This window comes from Pan troglodytes, chromosome 13 (assembly GCF_028858775.2).
Source record: "Pan troglodytes isolate AG18354 chromosome 13, NHGRI_mPanTro3-v2.0_pri, whole genome shotgun sequence".
Taxonomy (NCBI): Eukaryota; Metazoa; Chordata; class Mammalia; order Primates; family Hominidae; genus Pan; species Pan troglodytes.
Window position 1 is genome coordinate 52,585,600 of NC_072411.2, and position 20,138 is coordinate 52,605,737.

Sequence of the window (20,138 nt, forward strand, 5' to 3'; positions counted from 1 at the left end):
TATTTCTCTTAAGCTAGTGTCCTCTTTTTACACACTTGGCATGGGGAGTGGTGTTAACTTTTTGTTTTACTCATACTATGTGGGTGTGTTCTCTGTAAAGATACGTTTATCTGTATTTGTATCTACATCTGTGTCTACACCTGTATCTGTATCTATATCTAGATCTATGTCTATCTATCTGTAGATCTGATGCAGGATTTTTTGCTTCTTAGTTGAGCTAAATCCGGGTTCTTGTCTCAAACCAGGAAAAATTAGGCATGTGGACACATTGACAGGTGAGGAGGGTGGAATCTATTAAGCGAAAGGAAAGCTGTCAGCAAAGAGAGGGGTCCTGGACACAGGTTTCCATCTCACAAATTGAATACCAGGCCACCACACACAAGCTGGAGGCCAGGCTCTTCCCCTGCATAAGGAGCGAATTTTTGGTGGCTCTACCCTGTCTTTCCAATGTGCGTGCAGGCCCTTAGTCTGAGCCACTGTACACTGCATGTGTTAAGGGATGAAATTTTTCACCATGGGCATGTTTAGGCAAAACCCTGGTGCACAATGACCTGGGCAGGTCAGAGGTTCTCCAGGGACACCCGTTATCTGCCTAGGCATTTGTCTGTCTCTTGCCACTATCATATCTACATATTTTAGTTCCAACTCTGGGGCTAGAAAATTAATCTGTAATCAAAGAACATACTTGCTTTCTGTTGCTTCTCAATGCCCAGGGAGACTGACTAGCCTTTGGGTCTGAATGACAATTCACCAGTGCGGCTCATGGGCCCATGTTGGTTCAGGGGTCATTCTCCATTCTAATTAACCAGGGACAATTAGCAGGGGCAGTGGGACTTAGACTCCTTAGGCACGGAAAGTGAGGAGAGAAGACTGGAAAAGAAATTTACAGGAGCATTCTCCAACAACAATAATCCTGCCACCTAGGACATCAGGATTGCATTTTCAGTATGCATTACCTGGGGCATTTGTTTAAAATGCAGCTTTTAGTGCTCCATCTTTTGACGTGTTTGTTGATGTTGAAAAAATTAATATGACACATTTTTACCTGTTGGTAAGGTTCATACTCTTAACCTGGGGTAAATAAAAAGATATCTGAAATTAATCTTTTCAATATAAAGAGGCATTTTTAGCAACATTTTCTGAGTGTTTTTGTGGAACTAACAAAATGAGAGTGGAAATTCCTTTTTTTTTTTTTTCAAGACAGAGTCTCCCTCTGTCACCAGGCTGGAATGCAGTGGTGCAATCTCGGCTCACTGCAACCTCTGCCTCCTGGGTTCAAGTGATTCTCCTGCTTCAGCCTCCCAAACAGCTGGGACTACAGGTGCAAGCCACCACGCCCAGCTAATTTTTGTATTTTTAGAAGAGACGGAGTTTCACCATGTTGGCCAGGATGCTCTCGATCTCTTGACCTCATGATCTCATGATCTGCCCACCTCAGCCTCCCAAAGTGCTGGGATTGGAAATTCTTTAAAAAAATGATACATGAGGTTACACATTTGATTAAAGTGAATCATATAAGAAGTAACCCAAAGCTTAGTTACAGGGTTATTAGGATTTTATTATTCCTGGTAAATATTATTTTAAATTGAAATCATCTTTCATAAGATATTTTCTTGAAACTTCGAGTTTCCCTTATTGTAACCTAAGAGCAAGAGTGAATTATATCTAGCTGTGGACAATAACCCAAGTAAGTCTTTCTGATGGGTACTTTTCAGTGTCATCCTGGTATGACAGCTTGAAAATATTACTTGAAAAACATTACCTGCTTGTTATGAAAGATCCAAAAAAAAAAAAGAATTACTAGCTCTATTTATTTTTGGTTAAGAAATATAGTTATAAAATTAATTATGACCATCACCTACATAAAGAACTAAAGGGATTCAGTAAAGTCAGTGCTAAAGTTACACATTCATTTGGCAAGATTAAACAATGAAAGATAATCTCACTTTCCAAAATATCAATAAGTTGCCTAAGATCACGCAGCTAAAAAGTGGTAGAGCCAGAATATAAACCCAGGCCATCTGCTTCCAAAGTCCATTAACTCTTCAGCCCACTAGGCTTTTTCATGCATTTTTTTCCTCCAGATCCTCTAAGATCTCTTTCTTAGGAACTATGAAGATCCATTTACAACATTACTAATTATTGAACAAACTTGGATAAATCTAGAGTCAAATCATTTATCCCCTAAAACATGACACTTGGCTATACTTAGTGGGCCTTTGCCAAGTTGTTTCTCCAAGCCTCAGTCTCATCAACTGAAAAAGATGATAATAATGGGCTCTATCTCATTAAAATTCTTATAAGGATCAAATGCATGATATAGGTGAAGTGCCTTGCACAGAGGCTGGCAGGTGAGAACCACTCAATAAATCTTAGCTACTACTTATGTACTTACAGAAGATAGACATAACTCAGTTAGCAATAAGGTGTTTAATGTGTGCTCTATCACCATGTGTGTTTTCATTTCTAGATGAATAACAGAGATTTATTTAAAAACACCTAGTGATGTCATAGAAACTTTGGATGTAGTTATGATTAACACTATTTTTTCCCCTAATAATTTTTCTTATAGCTGTTCCTTTTCCAAGGATAACTAGGTAAACTAACAAGGAGACAGATGATGATCATGAAGATAGATAAGTAGATAGATAGATAGATAGATAGATAGATAGATAGATAGAGATAGATAATAGACACAGATGAAATAACAAACACATAAATATATAAAAATGAATGCATACAGTACAATTTATAGTCATGCAACTTTTAGTGGAGTGTCTTATGTTTTTCTAGTTGTTTGCACACATATTTTTTTGAATGACAAATTGAGTCCTTTTCTAGTTAAAGGAGTATGCATTTCCCTTCTTAAAAAGGAGTGTACATTGTTTCTCTTCTTAAAAAATACATTTAGAGGCCGGGCGCGGTGGCTCACGCCTGTGATCCCAGCATTTTGGGGGGCCGAGGCAGGCGGATCACGAGGTCAGGAGATCGAGACCATCCTGGCTAACACAGTGAAACCCTGTCTCTACTAAAAATACAAAAAATTAGCCAGGCGTGGTGGCGGGCGCCTGTAGTCCCAGCTACTCTGGAGGCTGAGGCAGGAGAATGGCGTGAACCCAGGAGGCAGAGTTTGCAGTGAGCTGAGATCGCGCCACTGCACTCCAACCTGGGTGACAGAGCTAGACTCCATCTCAAAAAAAAAAAAAGAAAGGAAAAAAATTAAATTAGTATATTTATATATGCAGTCCTGCAACCTTCACCAGACCTACTTTAAATTTATTCTCTGACTGAAGCCTGGACCCTTCTTACAGCTGAAGAACCTGGAGAAATTTCTGCTTTCTAGAAGGAAGCACTGCTTGGGATATAGAATGTTTAAATGCTGTTACACCTCTCTCAATTTTTAGTTACTGGCTATTTAACACTTACTTCTCCCTGCTTCTGTGTGCTGTCTTCCTCTCCCCACACGTCTTCTTTGAAGGATTCCTGAGCTGCAACTCCTCCCCCATCCTCTTCTCCAACATTCTGAGGTGGTTTCCCTATTATTTCCACTGCCAGCCAACAGATTTTCCTCTTGCAGAAAGGAGATGAGAAAAACTGAACCGTGGTCTAGCCAGCTTGCCTTCCCTGACTAGTTCTTTGTCTGATAGAAGGGAAACTTCTGTCTGCTACAGCATATTATTGCGGAATTGTGCTGTAAACATCCTCCTCCAAGCTACACCATACAGAAAGGCATCTAATGTTGACTCCAGTCTATGTCCCTTGGTACCTGGGCTGCTTCTTGGCATCACAGGTTGAGTTGACAGTGGCTTCCCTTAGTGGGGCTGAAATACATGGCAAAGAGTTGTCATGAGGACCATGTGTTTGGAGAGGATTGTGTCTGCCTAGGAGTCATAAATGTGACATGTAAGGTCTAAAGTTTCCTAAGAAGTGTTAATATTTAAGAGTAAATCCAGGAATTTGTAAATCAGCGGTTTTACTTTGAACAGAGCTCCAGCCAGTTGTGACATTGTTGAGTAAATTGGCAGCCTGTTTGCTGTTGTTTCCTCTTTTTGAAATTTAACCTCTTGGAAAAACAGCAGCCTGGGCTGTTATATGTCTCAACACAGACCACCAAAATAGACCACTTAAAATTGTTTTTTGATCTGGAGTACCAGTTCCCCTCTAGCAACTTTCTTTTTCTTCTTTTAAATCATTTTGACAGGACATCTTTGCTGGGTGCAATTTCTGTGTCCTTTGAAAAGCTGGGGGCAGAGCATTTACGATGGAACATCCACTCTTGGGCGTTTCCTTGAACTCACATTGCAAAGAAAGAAAGTTCTTCACATTTTCATGCCACGAATGGATACCTTCTTAAAGCCAGTTCCATGAGGTTTAATTCCATACTTTTCAAATGTCAGACTTTTTAATGTTGTTTTCTGAGCACTTGAGGACTTAGAATTAGCTGTGTTTGAATGATTAACAGTGATAGAGGTAATGATTATAATAATTCAAGCCATTGTTATAAATAATATATGTTTAATATATCACAGCTTTATCACTTTTACATTACAAACAAAAGCTTACCATTTGTTTCAAAAAGAAAAAAATTATCATTTTTACATTACAAAAAAAGCTTACCATTTGCTTCAAAAGAAAAGTTCATAGGGAAGAAGTAGGCTTTGCAAAGAAATCAGTTCTAGGATATTCACACCCTGAACAATATGATGACTCCTGATATTTCTCTTGGATTAGAATTGATTTGAATCTTCCTTTACCACAAGCAACACACTATGCAACTAGCCAGAACCTACATTTTTGGCTTCCTTTTTTGTCTCAAATATCAGTTGGTAGAATTCAATAGAAAAGAGATGTTTGAGACACTTAACCATGTTGGTAAAGTACTGTTTTGTTTGGAAATATTACAAACTGCTGCTTCAAAGTGCTTAATGAATGGGTATGTGTGTGTTTCTGCATATTTTTAAGGAAACTAGAAGACAGGAAATACAAACCTACACATGAAAGAACCATGCCAAATTAAGTGCTCTGTCCTTTTTTATAAAGAAATTTATAAAACTCTGTCAGGAGTTTGCCAAAACCCTATTGCAAATGAACATCACAACTTCTCCTAAACAAACTGAGAAATTCTGTGAATGGATGCCCAGTGTTTGCATGTGAATTGCCAAGAAATCACTGCCCACGGGATAGAAGTAGGAGAAAAAAAATACATTGAAATGTCTGTATATGAGTGTACCAACATCCTGCAGTTCAGACCATCAAAGTCATGATGATCCCTCATTTATAAAGCCTTTAAAGAGTAGGCAAACAGTGGCTCAGATAGAGGAGGAATTTCATAATATCTAGTTTCTCGTGGAAAAAGAAATGGTGTCTCTTTTCCAAAAACCTGGAAAAATATATTTTAACTTATTTTTCTATCTAGAGTTAGTTCAGTTTCATTTGGGGGCTCAGAAGCTAGAAAATTCCAACTATTAGAATAATAATCTTACAGATTTTTATTTTTAAGGCTTAATGAGAAAAAAATTGGTAAAATATTTTTAAGAAGAATTTCATTGACCATGCTTGTGATAGGCAGTATGCTAACTGCCTTTAATATTAGCCAATAAACTTAATATTTTGGATCCTTATGAGCTAGGTAACTTAGTTCCCGTTTTATAGCAACTTAATAAATTTTTAAGGAGTTCAGGAAATTTGTCTCAAATTATTTAACTAGCCAATGGCAGGTCTGGATTTTGAACAAAATTCTGTCTTACTCGAAATCCTGTGTTGCTCTTCATGATTATATTGTAATGATTCCCTTATGTGAATAATAAGGAAAAGCATAATCTTGCTTGACTCCAAAACAGAAATTAAAAATTCTACTTATGACATAATTTTATCCATGGAACCAAATTAGCATGTATTTGAAAAAAAATATTTTATACCTTCTTCTATAATCTCTCGTGCTATTGTGGTGGCATAAATGCTTCTACTATCTTTACCCTTAATCTGACCAGAGGCTTACAAACATCAGGCATAGATGTGCTGCAACCTGCTTTCCCTTGCTCATGTCAGGCATCACTAGTAGAAAACAGCACGTCTTATAGAGAATAGCCTCAGCCTCATACTTCTCATCACAGTGCTCCAGACCAGCATTACCAATAATCTGAGTCTGCACAATCCTCAAAAACATATTTGCCATTAAAGATCCATCTCATTCTGCACACTGTTATCAGAAGAATTCCCTCAAAATATTGCTTTCATAATTTCACTGTTCTGATCAAAATCAGTCAATGGCTCAATACTGCCTACTACTTATAATCGCGTCCCTTAGCTCCTCCAGATCTTTCCAAAAGCTTCTTCTGGGCCTTTTCTTCTCTTTTCTTTACTCCTATGCTTGGATTTTTACCTCTCCCGCTCTGAAGTTTGCATTGTCTTGCCATTTGTGTGTTTATTCTTAACTAAGAATGTTGCTTTGGGCCGCGCGTGGTGGCTCACGCCTGTAATCCCACCACTTTGGGAGGCCAAGGCAGGTGGATCACCTGAGGTCAGGAATTCAAGACCAGTCTGGCCAACATGGTGAAACCCCATCTCTACTAAAAATACAAAAATTTTCTGGGTGTGGTGGCACGCGCCCGTAATCCCAGCTACTCAGGAGCCCGAGGCAGGAGAAACGCTTGAACCTGTGAGGCAGAGGTTGCAATGAGCTGAGATCATGACACTGCACTCCAGCCTGGGCAACAAGAGTGAGATTCCATCTCAAAAAAAAAATTTTTTTTTGCTTTGTTCTTCTATAGTGAGAAAATCACACCAATAATTTTACAGTCAAATTCCCAACTATTCAACAAAACTGATTTTATCTTTTCCCAAATCCTCAATATAGTAGAAGTTCTCTAATTTGATGAAAGCAAGACCAGTAGTTGATTTGCCAATCAACTACAACAGCAAAAAAAAAAAAAAACAAAAAAAAAGAAAAAAAATGATCAGAGAAGGAATCTTAACAATGATATATATGCTTTATAAATACTCCAATTTAAAATGTTTAAAACTGTACATTATTTCCTTAAGCTTTTGATTCAGGGGCATGTTTTCCTGTGATTAAGAGTCTGCTAATAGGAATCCTACAGCATCTTGCATACAATTCACCCATAATGCATCCTCCATGATTCCCAGTCTTGGTTTATTTAAAATAGAGCAAGAACCTTCCAAGTATTGTGAGTCTGAAGTCTTCCTATAAATTTTTCTGATTTCTGCCCCTAATTTTTAAAAAGTTTTCTTGGCCGGGTGTGGTGACTCACGCCTGTAATCCCAGCACTTTGGGAGGCCGAGGCGGGCGGATCACGAGGTCAGGAGATCGAGACCATCCTGGCTAACACAGTGAAAACCCCGTCTCTACTAAAAATACAAAAAAAATTAGCCAGGCATGGTGGCGGGCACCTGCAGTCCCAGCTACTCCGGAGGCTGAGGCAGGAGAATGGCATGAACCCAGGAGGCGGAGCTTGCAGTGAGCTGAGATCGCGCCACTGCACTCCAGCGTGGGCGACAGTGAGACTCCGTCTCAAAAAAAAAAAAAAAAAAAAAAAGTTTTCTTGCAATATTTAATTCATTAGTAATTGTTTTCAGCCATTCGTATTTAAAAGTCCTCATAATGCAATCAATTTAGTTTTCATACCAAAAAAACCCATACCTCACTTTCTGTACGATATTTCATTGATTCATGTTACATGATTTTAATAACAAGTGCCACTCACAGTTTGGAATAAACACACTTGGGCTTCACACTGTTCAAGTGGCTCTAGCAGAGGGGTGCACGCTAGCTCTGAGCAGACAGTATGCTATGACAAAGGTCAGCGTATTTGATGGGGTGAATGAAGAGCTGAATTTCTTCCAGAGTATTGGTTAAGTGGATGGTGAAGAGAGATTCTTCTCATTTATATTTACAGTCGAGACTGTTACTCGACTTTGATTATATACTGCTTTTTGGGCGATAATTATCTTTCTCATGTAAACTGCTATCGTTGACTCCAGAGACACTGTTCACAATTCCTTTAGGGTCTTCCTCATAGGAAAGCAGGGTCTTCCTCATAGCAAAGCAGGGTCTTCCTCATAGCAAAGCACAGCGATATTTTACAGAATATATATGTAGTTATATATATAGTATTCATTAAATTTTTCTGGTCCTTACACTCAAATAGCAAGGTAGAAGTGAAGAGGCTTTTTAGAGCTACCCAGAAGAGAAATACTCCAAAGGTTCACAACCTGAAGCAATATACCATAATTTGGACTGAGACAATCATACCACAGAAACTTTTAGGAAACTAAGGGTATGGTTCCTGTATTCAAATGTTGGATACATTATGGATATGATATGGTGTCCAAAGCACAAAATGAATTAGTGGCAACTGGTGTAATTGTTTAAGTAAATACATAAATAACATTTTTTCTCCGCTAAAATGTGAATTAAAATAACATTCTAGGAGTTAAAAAATTGAAATAATATTAAATCATAATTGAATTGAAATAATATTCTAGAAGTTTAAAAATTCTTTAAAACCTTTTTTTAATTGTCTAGTTACTGACAAGTCACTCTATCATTTTCAACTTAACAAGAGAGAAGTGGAAAGGCTGGGAGATTTGTCCAAGGTCACAGATCAAGTGATCTAAACATAGACAACCAACCACAGGGTACCCAAAATGTTCTTACTCAAAAGACTTAATAGCTTTTACCAAAAATAACTACTTCAGTCAAAGAGAAAAGGATAATTGCTACTTCCACAGACAACATAAGAAACCAGCATCATTTCAGCCCAGAAAGCAACATTAAATGACCACCCACACACCCCATCACAGATTTATCTCCTCCAGCTGCAAGACCCTCTTCTCTTTGGCTTCTCATTGACCTAGAAAGAAGAACTAATGAATAAATAAAGTCTAAAACAGATGCAAAGGCAGTGTCTGCATAAAAAGTACACTGCTGTGGGTAAGCAAAAATGCAATCTCTGGGTCAGCTCTTTCCTGCTTACTACTGCTTTAGTCAAGAAGTCCAGCCAGCTCTTTGCAGAGACTGTGGTGATGCCACATCTGCCAATGCAAATACCTGGCTGTGCAGGACAGAAAACCTTAGCCAGGCCTCAAAAAGTCCTCAGCTTAGGCAACAGACAACCTTTGGCTAGCACTAATTTAACTCCTTTTTTTGGTCTGGACAACAAGTGGTTCCTGAGGCAGTCATGATTGAGCAGATGTGTAGTCGTGTCAGATGCCCACACTTAAAAGAGTGTTCTGGCATGAGTGCTTGAGATTCATTCATTGTAGATGCATTTCTTTAAAACAGAGGTCAAGGGTCAGGCACGGTGGCTCACACCTGTAATCCCAGCACTTTGGGAGGCCGAGGCAGGTGGATCACAAGATCAGGAGATGGAGACCATCCTGGCTAACACAGTGAAACTCTATCTCCACTAAAAATACAAAAAATTAGCCAGGTGTGGTGGCACATGCCTGTAGTCCCAGCTACTTGGGAGGCTGAGGCAGGAGAATCGCTTGAACTTGGGAGGCGGAGGTTGCAGTGAGCAAAGATTGCACCACTGCACTCCAGCCTGGGTGACAGAGCGAGATTCCATCTCAAAAAACAAAACAAAACAAAACAAAACAAAAAAACCAGAGGTCAGAAACTGGTGGTTCACAGTCCTATTTAGCTTTTAGATGGACTTTGTGTGCCTGTATGGCTGTCTACTTATTCATTTTTTTAAAAAATTTAATTGCCTTTAGATGGGCAGTTGTCAGTTTCTGTGGTGTAAATACTCTAGAGTTTGGGAGAGGTGCAGTATTTCTACCATACAGATGTCATAGAAAGAAACTCAAATGCATGTATAGTGGTCAAATAGAGTAACATAATTAGTGATGTGTTTTAAGTGTTACTTTTTTAAAATAAACTTAATTTCATTGTAAGGTGGTATAATTTAAATTTTCATAATGATCACGTTTAATAATCAGCTCTCAAAATTCCTGCAAATGTAACACTTGGCCCTTGTGAGTCAGGATAAGCCTGCTGCTTCACATGCTTGGATAACATATGACAATAGCAGCCATAGCATATAGTGGTTCAGGCTCTGGAGGGTGAATTTAAATCCCAGCAGTTTCATTTACTAGCTGTGTGAGCTTGTACAAACTACTTAACTACACAGAACCTTGAGTTTCTCAGATGGAAAAATAAGTTAATGTTTATTTTGAGAGTTTATAGTGAGGAATAAATAAAATAGTATATGTGAACGGCTTAGCACTAGATTTGGCACATAATAATCACTCAGTGAAAAATGAACATGTATTTATTTTAACTCTAGGCAGAAATTACTTCATCAGATTCGTTTTGCTGCTACCTCAAAGACCTAACTGCAGCACCTCAAAGAAATGAGAAATTTCATGAGTAGAGGAAGGAAAGGAACCAGGGAGATCAGAAAAGACCAGGATGAAAGGTAAGATGAAGGCACTGAGAAAGAATGAGAATAAAATAGCATCAAAGATACAGAATTAGAATAAGAGAGAGTAAAAAACGCTGTTGCTTCTCCTTGTGCAAACCATGTCTATCCTATCCATTAGAGGTTCATTCTCAATTTCTCACAAAGGTTGTATAATCAATCTCTGCATGAATTACCAAAATCATTTCTTGAAAGTACAGCACCAAATACCAAACACTCCCATCCCACCTCTTTGGCTTGAATAATTAATGTTAGACATGGAACCCACACTCAACCAGTTAGATGCTCTTGTCTTAAAATTTGGAATTCATACCCAGAGACTGAAGTGAGCCAGTGTTGAGTGCTTCCAGTTGGGCAGCTCTGACTGGCCATAAGCAAATGAGGAAAGAAAGCCAATCTTCAGAGTTGGAGAGAAACAAAGTAACAACACACAGAAATGAACATCCCTTATCCCCATACAGAAGAAAAGGAAAACAGAAGAGAAATGATGACTTTTCTTTCCTGTGAAGCCTGGCTGTATCCTTTAACTTTGTTTCTATGAGATAAGCCATTTTCCTTACCATAAACTTCCTTTACCTAACTAAGCAAGCTTGAGTGGGTCTCTTTTCCTGATAGCCAAATGATTCTTGACGAGATCATCCCTGCTAGTTCCAAAGTTCTGTGAAAATATACAAAAATCACAGTATTTGTAAAATACCGGAAGCTTGAAGGCATGTGATTTTAGCTCCCTTGATTTACATATGATCAATGGAGTCCACAGAAATAAATGACTTGCACAGAGTCCATATTTAACTAGTAATTGAGCTATTCCAAACCTCAGCTTGGCTCAGCTGGGCCCCAGGCAGCGCCATACTCCTCTGCAGTAAAACGAAAATGGCATGGTTCTAATTTTGGAGTGGCAGCATGTTCAAGATGCCCTGACACTGTTCTCAAAGGCCAAATCCCATTTTCTTTTTGTCTGCTGTTTCACTTTATGAATAACGCCAGACCAGAACAGAAGCAGGGAGCTGGTCTACTGAAAGACAAGGTTAAAACAAGGGCTTTGAGGTCAGATCAACCTGTGTTCAAATCCTCACTCTTTCCCTGACAGGCTGTTTGACTATGGGCAGGAGCCATGACTGCTCCAAGCCCCAGTTCATCTTTGAAAAATGGAGATCAATAAAGTTATCTAATTAATTTTTGTTGGAGGATTAAATAATATAATGCATAGAGGTCCCTCAATGTAGTGAACATTCACTGAATGTTAAATTGTTCTTGATCTTAGTATTGTCAGTGATAATTGGTCAGGCAGGGGTCAAGAATCAATTCCAGTGGGTATTTTTGCCTTGAGGTTGCAAAGACTTCTTTCCTCAATGTAAGTTTATATCATCAGTACCAACATCTACATGTTTTTTTTGTTTTTTCTTTTTTGTTGTTGTTGAGTTGGAGTCTCACTCTGTCGCCCAGGCTGAAGTGCAGTGGCTCTGCCTCCCGGGTTCACGCCATTCTCCTGCCTTAGCCTCCTGAGTAGCTGGGACTACAGGTGCCCACCACCACACCTAATTTTTTTTTTTTTTTTTTTTTTGTATTTTTAGTAGAGATGGGGTTTCACTGCATTAGCCAGGATGGTCTCGATCTCCTGACCTCGTAATCTGCCCGCCTAGGCCTCCCAAAGTGCTGGGATTACAGGCGTGAGCCCCTGCGCCTGGCCTACACATGTATCTTTCTACCTGTTACCAACTGGCCCTTCAAATATACTTACCACACCGTTTCTTAAGGATGTGAATGACTTCAGTCGAGAATATCATTGGGATTTAATGTGCTTTGAAAATGGAAACTTTTACACTCAGTGATTAAAAATTTGGCACTTAATGTAATAAATCGTGAATGTTAACAGTCAGCATTAAAACACACGATACCTATTCTGGAGCTTCTATAAGGCACAGCTAACAATAATCACCAGCCTAGCAGTTCAAATCAGGAAATACTGTGTAAGCACAGCTACACTTCATTAATGCAGAACTAAACTGTTTTCAGCTAGAAGGAATGTATAATGCAACATAATTAAGTAGAGATTGATCCACCTACAAACTTTAATTGACATTATTACAGCCTTGAAATTCCGCGAAGCAGTGTTTATTAGCAAGATCAAGGTAATCGAGGGCAGTGATTCTCAAGCTCTTATGGCATAAGGATCAACACGAGGACCTTATAAAAAGTATCCTTTCCCAAATCTCCCCTCAAGAAATTCAAATTCAGTGATTCTGTAGTGCTGACCAATTACTTATATTTTTATCAAACTCTGCAAGTAATTATAATCCAAATAATCTTGGTAGAACTCACTTTGAGAAACACTGATCTAGAATCTCAGATTGAGTAACATTTCACATAGGAAGGAAGAAAAGGCTTTGCGAAAGAGAGAGCTCTTCTCAGCAGGCTGGGATGGAATGCAGATCTAAGCCCTGAAGAAAGAAAAAAACCTAAACAACTCAAATTAGGCAGGTATTTTCAATTAGTTGTATCTTGACTCTCACTGAACCTTAGAGGGTAGGTTCTGTGGAAACACCAGGTGTGTTAGTTCAGTCTGTCCCAAGGGAATACAATGTCTCATGTGAAACAGCAGAAGGATAAAGGAATCCCAGTTTCAATAAATCATGCAGTGGACAAGAGAGGTATTTTTTCAATAATCTGTAGATATAAATAATCAAACATACATTTCTGCAATAATGATTACCAAGTACTTATTTTAATAACATCTCACAAATGAAAGGATTCTAAATTCCAGTGGTAATACATTTCATGTGATACACTGTTGTTGAGTCTACCCCAGTCAAGGGAAGCAGCAGTAAAGCTTTCTACAATAGTGGTTGGACTGGTGCTGGAGCATTAGGATTGTAATCTCATCCCTAAAACAACTAACTCTGCAATTTTAGGGAAGTCGTCTCACCACTCTGAATCTCAGAGTGTACTTGATATCTTGAAAGTTCCCTTCTGTTCCAGTGTTCTGCAATAAAGTGCCTACTATGAGCTATGCACTGGAGCTAAGCACTCCACTTAGAAATGAACCTATTTAATCCTCACAATCACCCGATGAAGTATGTGCCCATACGTTAAACAATCTCCCTTTATAGACGAGCATAGTGAAGCACAAGGTTAAGTAGCCTGTCCAAGGTCATTGTGATGGTTTATCTTATATGCCAACTTGACTGGGGTACAATACCCAGATATTTGGTTAAACTTTCTGGATGTTTCCATGAGGGTGTTTTGGGATGAGATTTATATTTAAATCGGTGGACTTCTAGTAAAACAGATTGCTCCCATAATGTGGGTGAGCCTCGGCCAGTCAATTGGAAGGAAGCCTCAATAGCACAAAAGACTGCCATCCCAGAGTAAGAGGGAATTCTGCCCGCAAACTGCTTATGAACTCCAACTGCAGTTCTCTCCTGAGTTACCAGCCTGCATCCTCCTCCATCAGATTTTGGACTCATCAAGCCTCCACAATCACGTGAGCCAATATCTTAACATAAATCTCTTTTCACATACTCTCTCTCTCTGTAAATCCAGTTGGTTCTGTTTCTCTGGAGAACCCTGACAAAAACATTCACACAGTAGTATGGTGGTGGAGCCAGGTTTGGTCCCAGGCAGGCTAACTCTGCAGGTGGAAGATGAGGACTATTCCATGCTTCCAGAGGTTAGCCAAGCATCCCTTTTAAGAATTCAGATGCTCCAGTGAATATAGACTACTAAATAGTATTTGTTCTTAATGGTTTTTCTCTGGCTGTCTGCAGTGATGACGTCATTCAATTGGGCATAATAAACTAATGCAAGCAGTGATTTGGAAGAATTTAACATCATCCAAGTTTGATTACAGTAAATTATGTGTTCGGGGCACATCTCTATCTTTCAGAGTTAAATGTAGGAAGTAACTACTTTCTTACAAAAAGTCCCTTGTTGAAAGAGGAAAAAAAACTTTCTAGATATAAGGTAGTCTGACTTAGTGAGGCAGTTTTTCTCTTCTTAAATGTTTACCTTTCTCTCCACTTAGTAGACACTGTTTTGAAAGTCTTCCAATTCCTGTTTGTAGTGGGTAGATTTTAAAATACCATCACTTTAAAATCTTATCTATTTTATTTCTATTTAATTAAATGATAGTAGGCTCTTTTGCTTCCTTTGTAATGTGTACATATATGTCAATACTCACTTTCCTTCTCAAGATCCCAATTTAATCCTTGACCCTTAGATAAAGGTGACCCTAGAAGCATGGCCATAAACTACCTCAAGAATGGACATCTTCAACCAAGTCAATTAGCAGCAACTGTCCAAATATCTGGTAAGAAGGAAAAAAAGCTAAAGATATCCTGCATTGTTTTTTTGTTGTTGTTGTTTTGTTTTGTGTTTTGTTTTGTTGTTTTTTGTCTGTTTGTTTTTTTTACTAGAAGTTAGTTTTGGAATCCTACAGAGACGTCAACAAAGATTTAAGAGTCAAGAGAGGCTGGGCATGGGGGCTCACGTTTGTAATCCCAGCTCTTTGGGAAGTCCAGGTGGGCAAATCACGAGGTCAAGAGATTGAGACCATCCTGGCCAAAATGGTGAAACCCTGTCTCTACTAAAAATACAAAAATTAGCTGGGCATGGTGGTGCATGCCTGTAGTCCCAGCTACTTGGGAGACTGAGGCAGGAGAATCACTTGAACCTGGGGCAGGCGGAGGTTGCAGTGAGCCAAGATGACGCCACTGCACTCCAGTCTGGCAACAGAGCGAGACTCCGTCTCAAAAAAAAAAAAAAAAAGAGAGTCAAGAGAAGCCCCTGCCTTCAAGTGTACTCAGTGTTAAGGACTGCAGGGCCTCCCTGGTGGAGGTCAGCCATGTCCATTATAGATGTGTCTAGTTTGAGCACCTAAAGGTTGATAACTCAGGAAAGGCAGAGTGTCTGTAAATCAAGGAAACACTTAGGAAGGTTCAAGATCAGTGAACTCTTTCTGGTTTTTATAAATAGGTTCATATGCTGTCTGTAGCCTCCTTGACCCAAACTACCAACTCTGAAACATGAAAGAGCAGAGGAAGAAGAAGAGGAAGACTGGGTTGTTCTGTTTTAGACACAGGCTGAGTCATTGCAGCCAGATTCAATCAGTGCAAAAGAGAAGGATTTGGAACAATTTGGTTAGTTTCCTTCCACCCAAATGTCTAGACACCCGAAGGGGTGTGCAGCCCGGCCTCTCGCTATTCCTGTTAAAGGCTTCTCTTCATGGAAAATGTCATTGGTTATATGGTTTGTTTGTATTATCTTTGAACTTAATGTATACTATTCTACCTTTGTCAACATTCATTCCCATTTTCTGTAAGCTTTAAACTATCCCAGATGCTGTGTAAATGTGAATTTGCTGGAATGCGGCTGGCCTCTGTAATCTGGTTGCACAATCACTACTCTCCCTCTCCAAATTCTGTATAAAGTCAATTTTAAGTATGCATTGTCTGGGGCATTTATATCCTGTAGCTTAAGACAGATGCCAAAAGTGTAAAAAGGTAACCTTGATCTATTATTATTGGCGTCTATGCAGCTTAAAAGGAAAATGGACTCTCAAGTCTGAATGCTTATCTGCTGTTCTCAATCACTTAATGCTCCAAAGCGTATGCTCTGAATGTCAATTCTTTAGTTGGCTGTCAAGGTACTTCCCACTAGGCATTTAGCTTCCAGTATGTTCTGTTCAGAAAATACCCAGAGCTTCAAGGATGTCAATTTGGGTATCAAATATATGAATCCAGAGCAAAGTCATCTGATACATAGTTTTCTTCAGCACCATAGTGTGATCACCTTCCCTGTGTCCAAACTGCAGAGATACAGTGTCTTGTTTCATAATATTGTGCTTGAAAAAATGACACCCTAAATTGACTATGCAATACTGACAAGACATGGGGATGATAAAAATGCATGGCCCATGTACCTTTTTGCTGAGATTTAGAGATATTCTTCCCCATCCTCAATCCTCTGCCATATTTTTAAATTTTTTTGCTTTTTTATATTAAGCTGTAAACATGAAGGGATGAGGAAAGTCACAGCAAGGAAGAGCAAAGAGAACAAAGCTAATATAGAGAAGCATTAGCCTGGTCTCAGTAGAGAGACACAGTTTTGTGTATTGTTTATGAGTTACCCAGATAGGCTATGTTAACAGACCAAAGAAAGAAGATTTAAAGAAATAAATCTGATAACTTTAGAAAACATAGGGTGAGCCTGGGGAAAATATGTTTGCTTTTGTCCAAAACAAGATCAATGCCACCTTTTTAAAAGGAAGCTTTAGAAAAAAGAAAAATCTCTACATGATGTATAAGCTTTCTGGAGCTTCCCAGTATCAATGGCTCTGTCTTTATGCTGGCATTTTAATTGACTTTCCCTCGTTTTTTTTTCTTTTGTTGACCAATCTTTTTAATGAGCAATTTTGTGTAGTCAATTAGATCTAATTCTATTGATAAAGAAAACTGAAAATAAATGAAGTCCTAAAAGTCCAGCTTAAGCTATTAAATCATTGATTAACCAAATAAAAACTATACATATTTTTGGTTTAACCACTTGTTTAAGTTATATGTCAGCCTTTCTTCTATAGAAGTTGAGAAACTTGATTAATGAAAGCTGTTCTCTGTGGAAAAAAGAAGTTAGTTGTTCCATATGTCATAGAAAGGCTTGATTGGAACTGAGCAGACTGTAATTCTTTCCTTTCTGGAGGGAAATAGGAAATTCTTTCTGCAGCTTTTAGACTCTGATCTCAAAGCTAAATTAATTATTTTTATCTTTAAGATTTTTCTTTATTTGAGACCCACCATAGCAGGTTGCACTCATGACTAGTGGAGGAGGCAGCTGCAACCCTTGTGTAAATTTCAGGATTTTGCACTTACCCGACTCCTCTGAGTAATACGCCACACACCTAAAACACCATTGTTAACAATGTGGGTCTTTAAATCTTCTGAGGCTTCAAAAGCTGTAATCAGTTCAAAACTGTAGCTTGATCAAAGGCCTGCGTGTAAGGAAAAGAATGCTAAAAAAAGAAAATCTTTTGGAAAAATCATAATTTTGCCTCAGGCTAGATCTGAAGTACTAACCCACTGAGTTATACTTCTGAAGTTTAGGAGAGTGCTGTGTTTTCATCTTGGATATAGAAAGGTGGTGAATTGCCTTCAATTTCTCCTTCCTGGCTTGAAAACAAAGCAATTGTAAAAGTCTAATCCAACTGCATTCTAGCCAGTGCCCAGTGAGAAGATGCCCACGGGGCTGTTCAACATCGTAGATTCATTCACTGCCCGTAACTGGCTTGTTGAACAAGGAGGTGTGAGTTTGGCAGTGGGTGGTTAAAGTTAGTATATTTGGCACAGCAGAGAGTTGTCCATCATTGAAAAGAGAGATGATGAATGTTGCTTCTAGGAATCTTCTCCCTCAATACACAATGCAAGGAGGGCTGGTAATGGTGAATGAGGAATATGGCCAGGGATATGGAAGGCCGGACTACTCAGGATTTGAGGAATGGGCTGTATCAGCTTATTCCTAATATATGCTGGGGATAAAAAGATGAGGGGACACACCTGGCTTAATTACTTACAGTATAGTCAGCTTTACATGCAAGTAGATGACTTTGCAAATAAATAAAATATATACAATAATATTTGAACTAGGCCCAGAATTTAGAAGTAATACTGAGATAGGAGTGATGACTTCATTGTTCTGAAAACAAGTTCGAGTTTCCTATGCATTAGGGTAAGATGAAATGTTTATTCAGAATGTACAACTGACAAGAGATCTTCACATTAGTGTACTCTGTCCCTCTGTCCCTTTTATCTAGACTCTAATGCCCTCATTTTCAAGTAGTAAGATAGTGTGTGTGTGTGTGCGTGCATGTGTGTGTGCGTGTGTGTGTGTGTTTTAAGTGAAAAGGGTGGTGGAACAAAAGTTGTTTGTACCTCTGCTTCCCATGTCCTAAGGGAAATAAATTGTCCTTAGCATTCTTTGCTATTACTTCCATTTGTTAGCAAAATTTGACTTTTACAGGCTTATGCTGATAACTAAGCCAGAATAAATGAAGTGAAAGCCATACAGATTCATGACTGAGATGTGTAAGGGATTTGCACAAAAGGATACAGTTTATGGTTTAATTCCTCAAGGAAAGTATCATATGCAAGTGAGTCATTTTTGCATGACCTCAGCTGAGAAGAAGCTGGATTGAAAGAAATTCCAAAGACATGGAAGAATGGCAGTTAGTTTATAAGAGGTATTTGGAAAATCATATAGTTATTCATTCCGACACACACCAAACACCGGATTTCACAATGCAGGAGCAAATAAAAATAAAGAAAGAACAAAACACCAAAAAAGGAGTAGAATCTTACCTTAATAGGTAATGAATTATTAAGTGTATGCTACAAAGGAAAAAAAGGGAAATAGAACAATGTTGTTGAAAAAACTTTATGTGATGATGAAAATGTTTACACCAACATTATTCAATACAGTAGTCACTAGCCGTATGTGGCTATTGAGTGCTTAAAATGTTTCTGATGTGAATAAATAACTGAATTTTACCTTTTTCTCTAATTTTAGTGAATTTAAACTGTTACATTTGGCTAGTACTTCTATCTTAGCCTGTCTCAAAAATAGCACTAAAGATGAGGAATACCAAATTCTTCTCTAAAATCTTTCACAATTTCATTGGCTGATCTCCACCAAATATCTCCTTTGTATTTTATTTTCCTGTCTTTAAAATGGTGCTTACAATTCATAGTCTCTAAGTAAAAACATTAGTGACATAATATGATTTAAATACAAGGTTATTCAATATAAATGTCCTATTGATACATTTCTAATCTAAGAGGTAAGATATTTGGAAGTTAATTTCAACTTGTATTGAATTACTAAGGGTAGCATAATTACAGAAATGATTTTGAAAAGTTCTGTCTGCTCAAAAAGCTTAAACAAACATAGAAAGATAGATGGTGGGCCAGGTGCGGTGGCTTATGCCTGTAATCCCAGCACTTTGGGAAGCCGAGGCGGGCGGATCACCTGAGGTCAGGAGTTGGAGACCAGCCTGACCAACATGGAGAAACTCTGTCTCTACTAAAAATACAAAATTAGCTGGGCATGGTGGCATGCGCCTATAATCCCAGCTACTGGGAAAGCTGAGGCAGGAGAATCACTTGAACCCAGGAGGCGAAGGTTGCAGTGAGCCGAGATCATGGCACTGCACTCCAGCCTGGGCAACAAGAGTGGAAAAAAGAAAGAAAGAAACTCCGTCTCAAAATAAAAAAAGAAAGAAAGATAGATGTTGATATTATTTCAATTAAGTAATGGGAAAATAGATGAGGGGGCAATAAACTCTGACTTGGAGAATGTATTAGTCTATCTTCACACTGCTGATAAAGACATACCCAAGACTGGGTAATTTATAGAGAAAAAGAGGTGTAATAGACTCACAGTTCCATGTGGCTGGGGAGGCCTCATAATCACGGTGGAAGGTGAAAGGCATGTCTTACATGGTGGTAGATAAGGAGAATGAAAGCCAAGTGAAAAAGGAAACCCCTTATTAAACCATCAGATCTTGTGAGACTTTTTCACTGCCATGAGAACAGTATGAGGAAAACCACCCCATGATTCACTTATATTCCACTGGGTCCCTCCCACAACATGTGGGAATTATGGGAGCTACAATTCATGATGAGATTTGTATGAGGACACAGAGCC

The 20,138-nt window shown here is 38.7% G+C and overlaps 1 long non-coding RNA gene across 1 annotated transcript; it reads right to left on the reverse strand.

Annotated features, from left to right (window-relative positions):
• Positions 1–276: 276 nt before the first annotated feature.
• LOC104005208 (uncharacterized) lies at positions 277–19,930 on the reverse strand. Its single transcript, XR_678423.4, has 6 exons — positions 19,872–19,930; positions 18,794–18,823; positions 18,546–18,621; positions 17,312–17,868; positions 3,427–4,441; positions 277–1,071 (listed from the first exon to the last, which is right to left on the reverse strand). It is a non-coding gene; the product is annotated as an uncharacterized LOC104005208 (long non-coding RNA).
• Between the last annotated feature and the right edge of the window lie 208 nt (positions 19,931–20,138).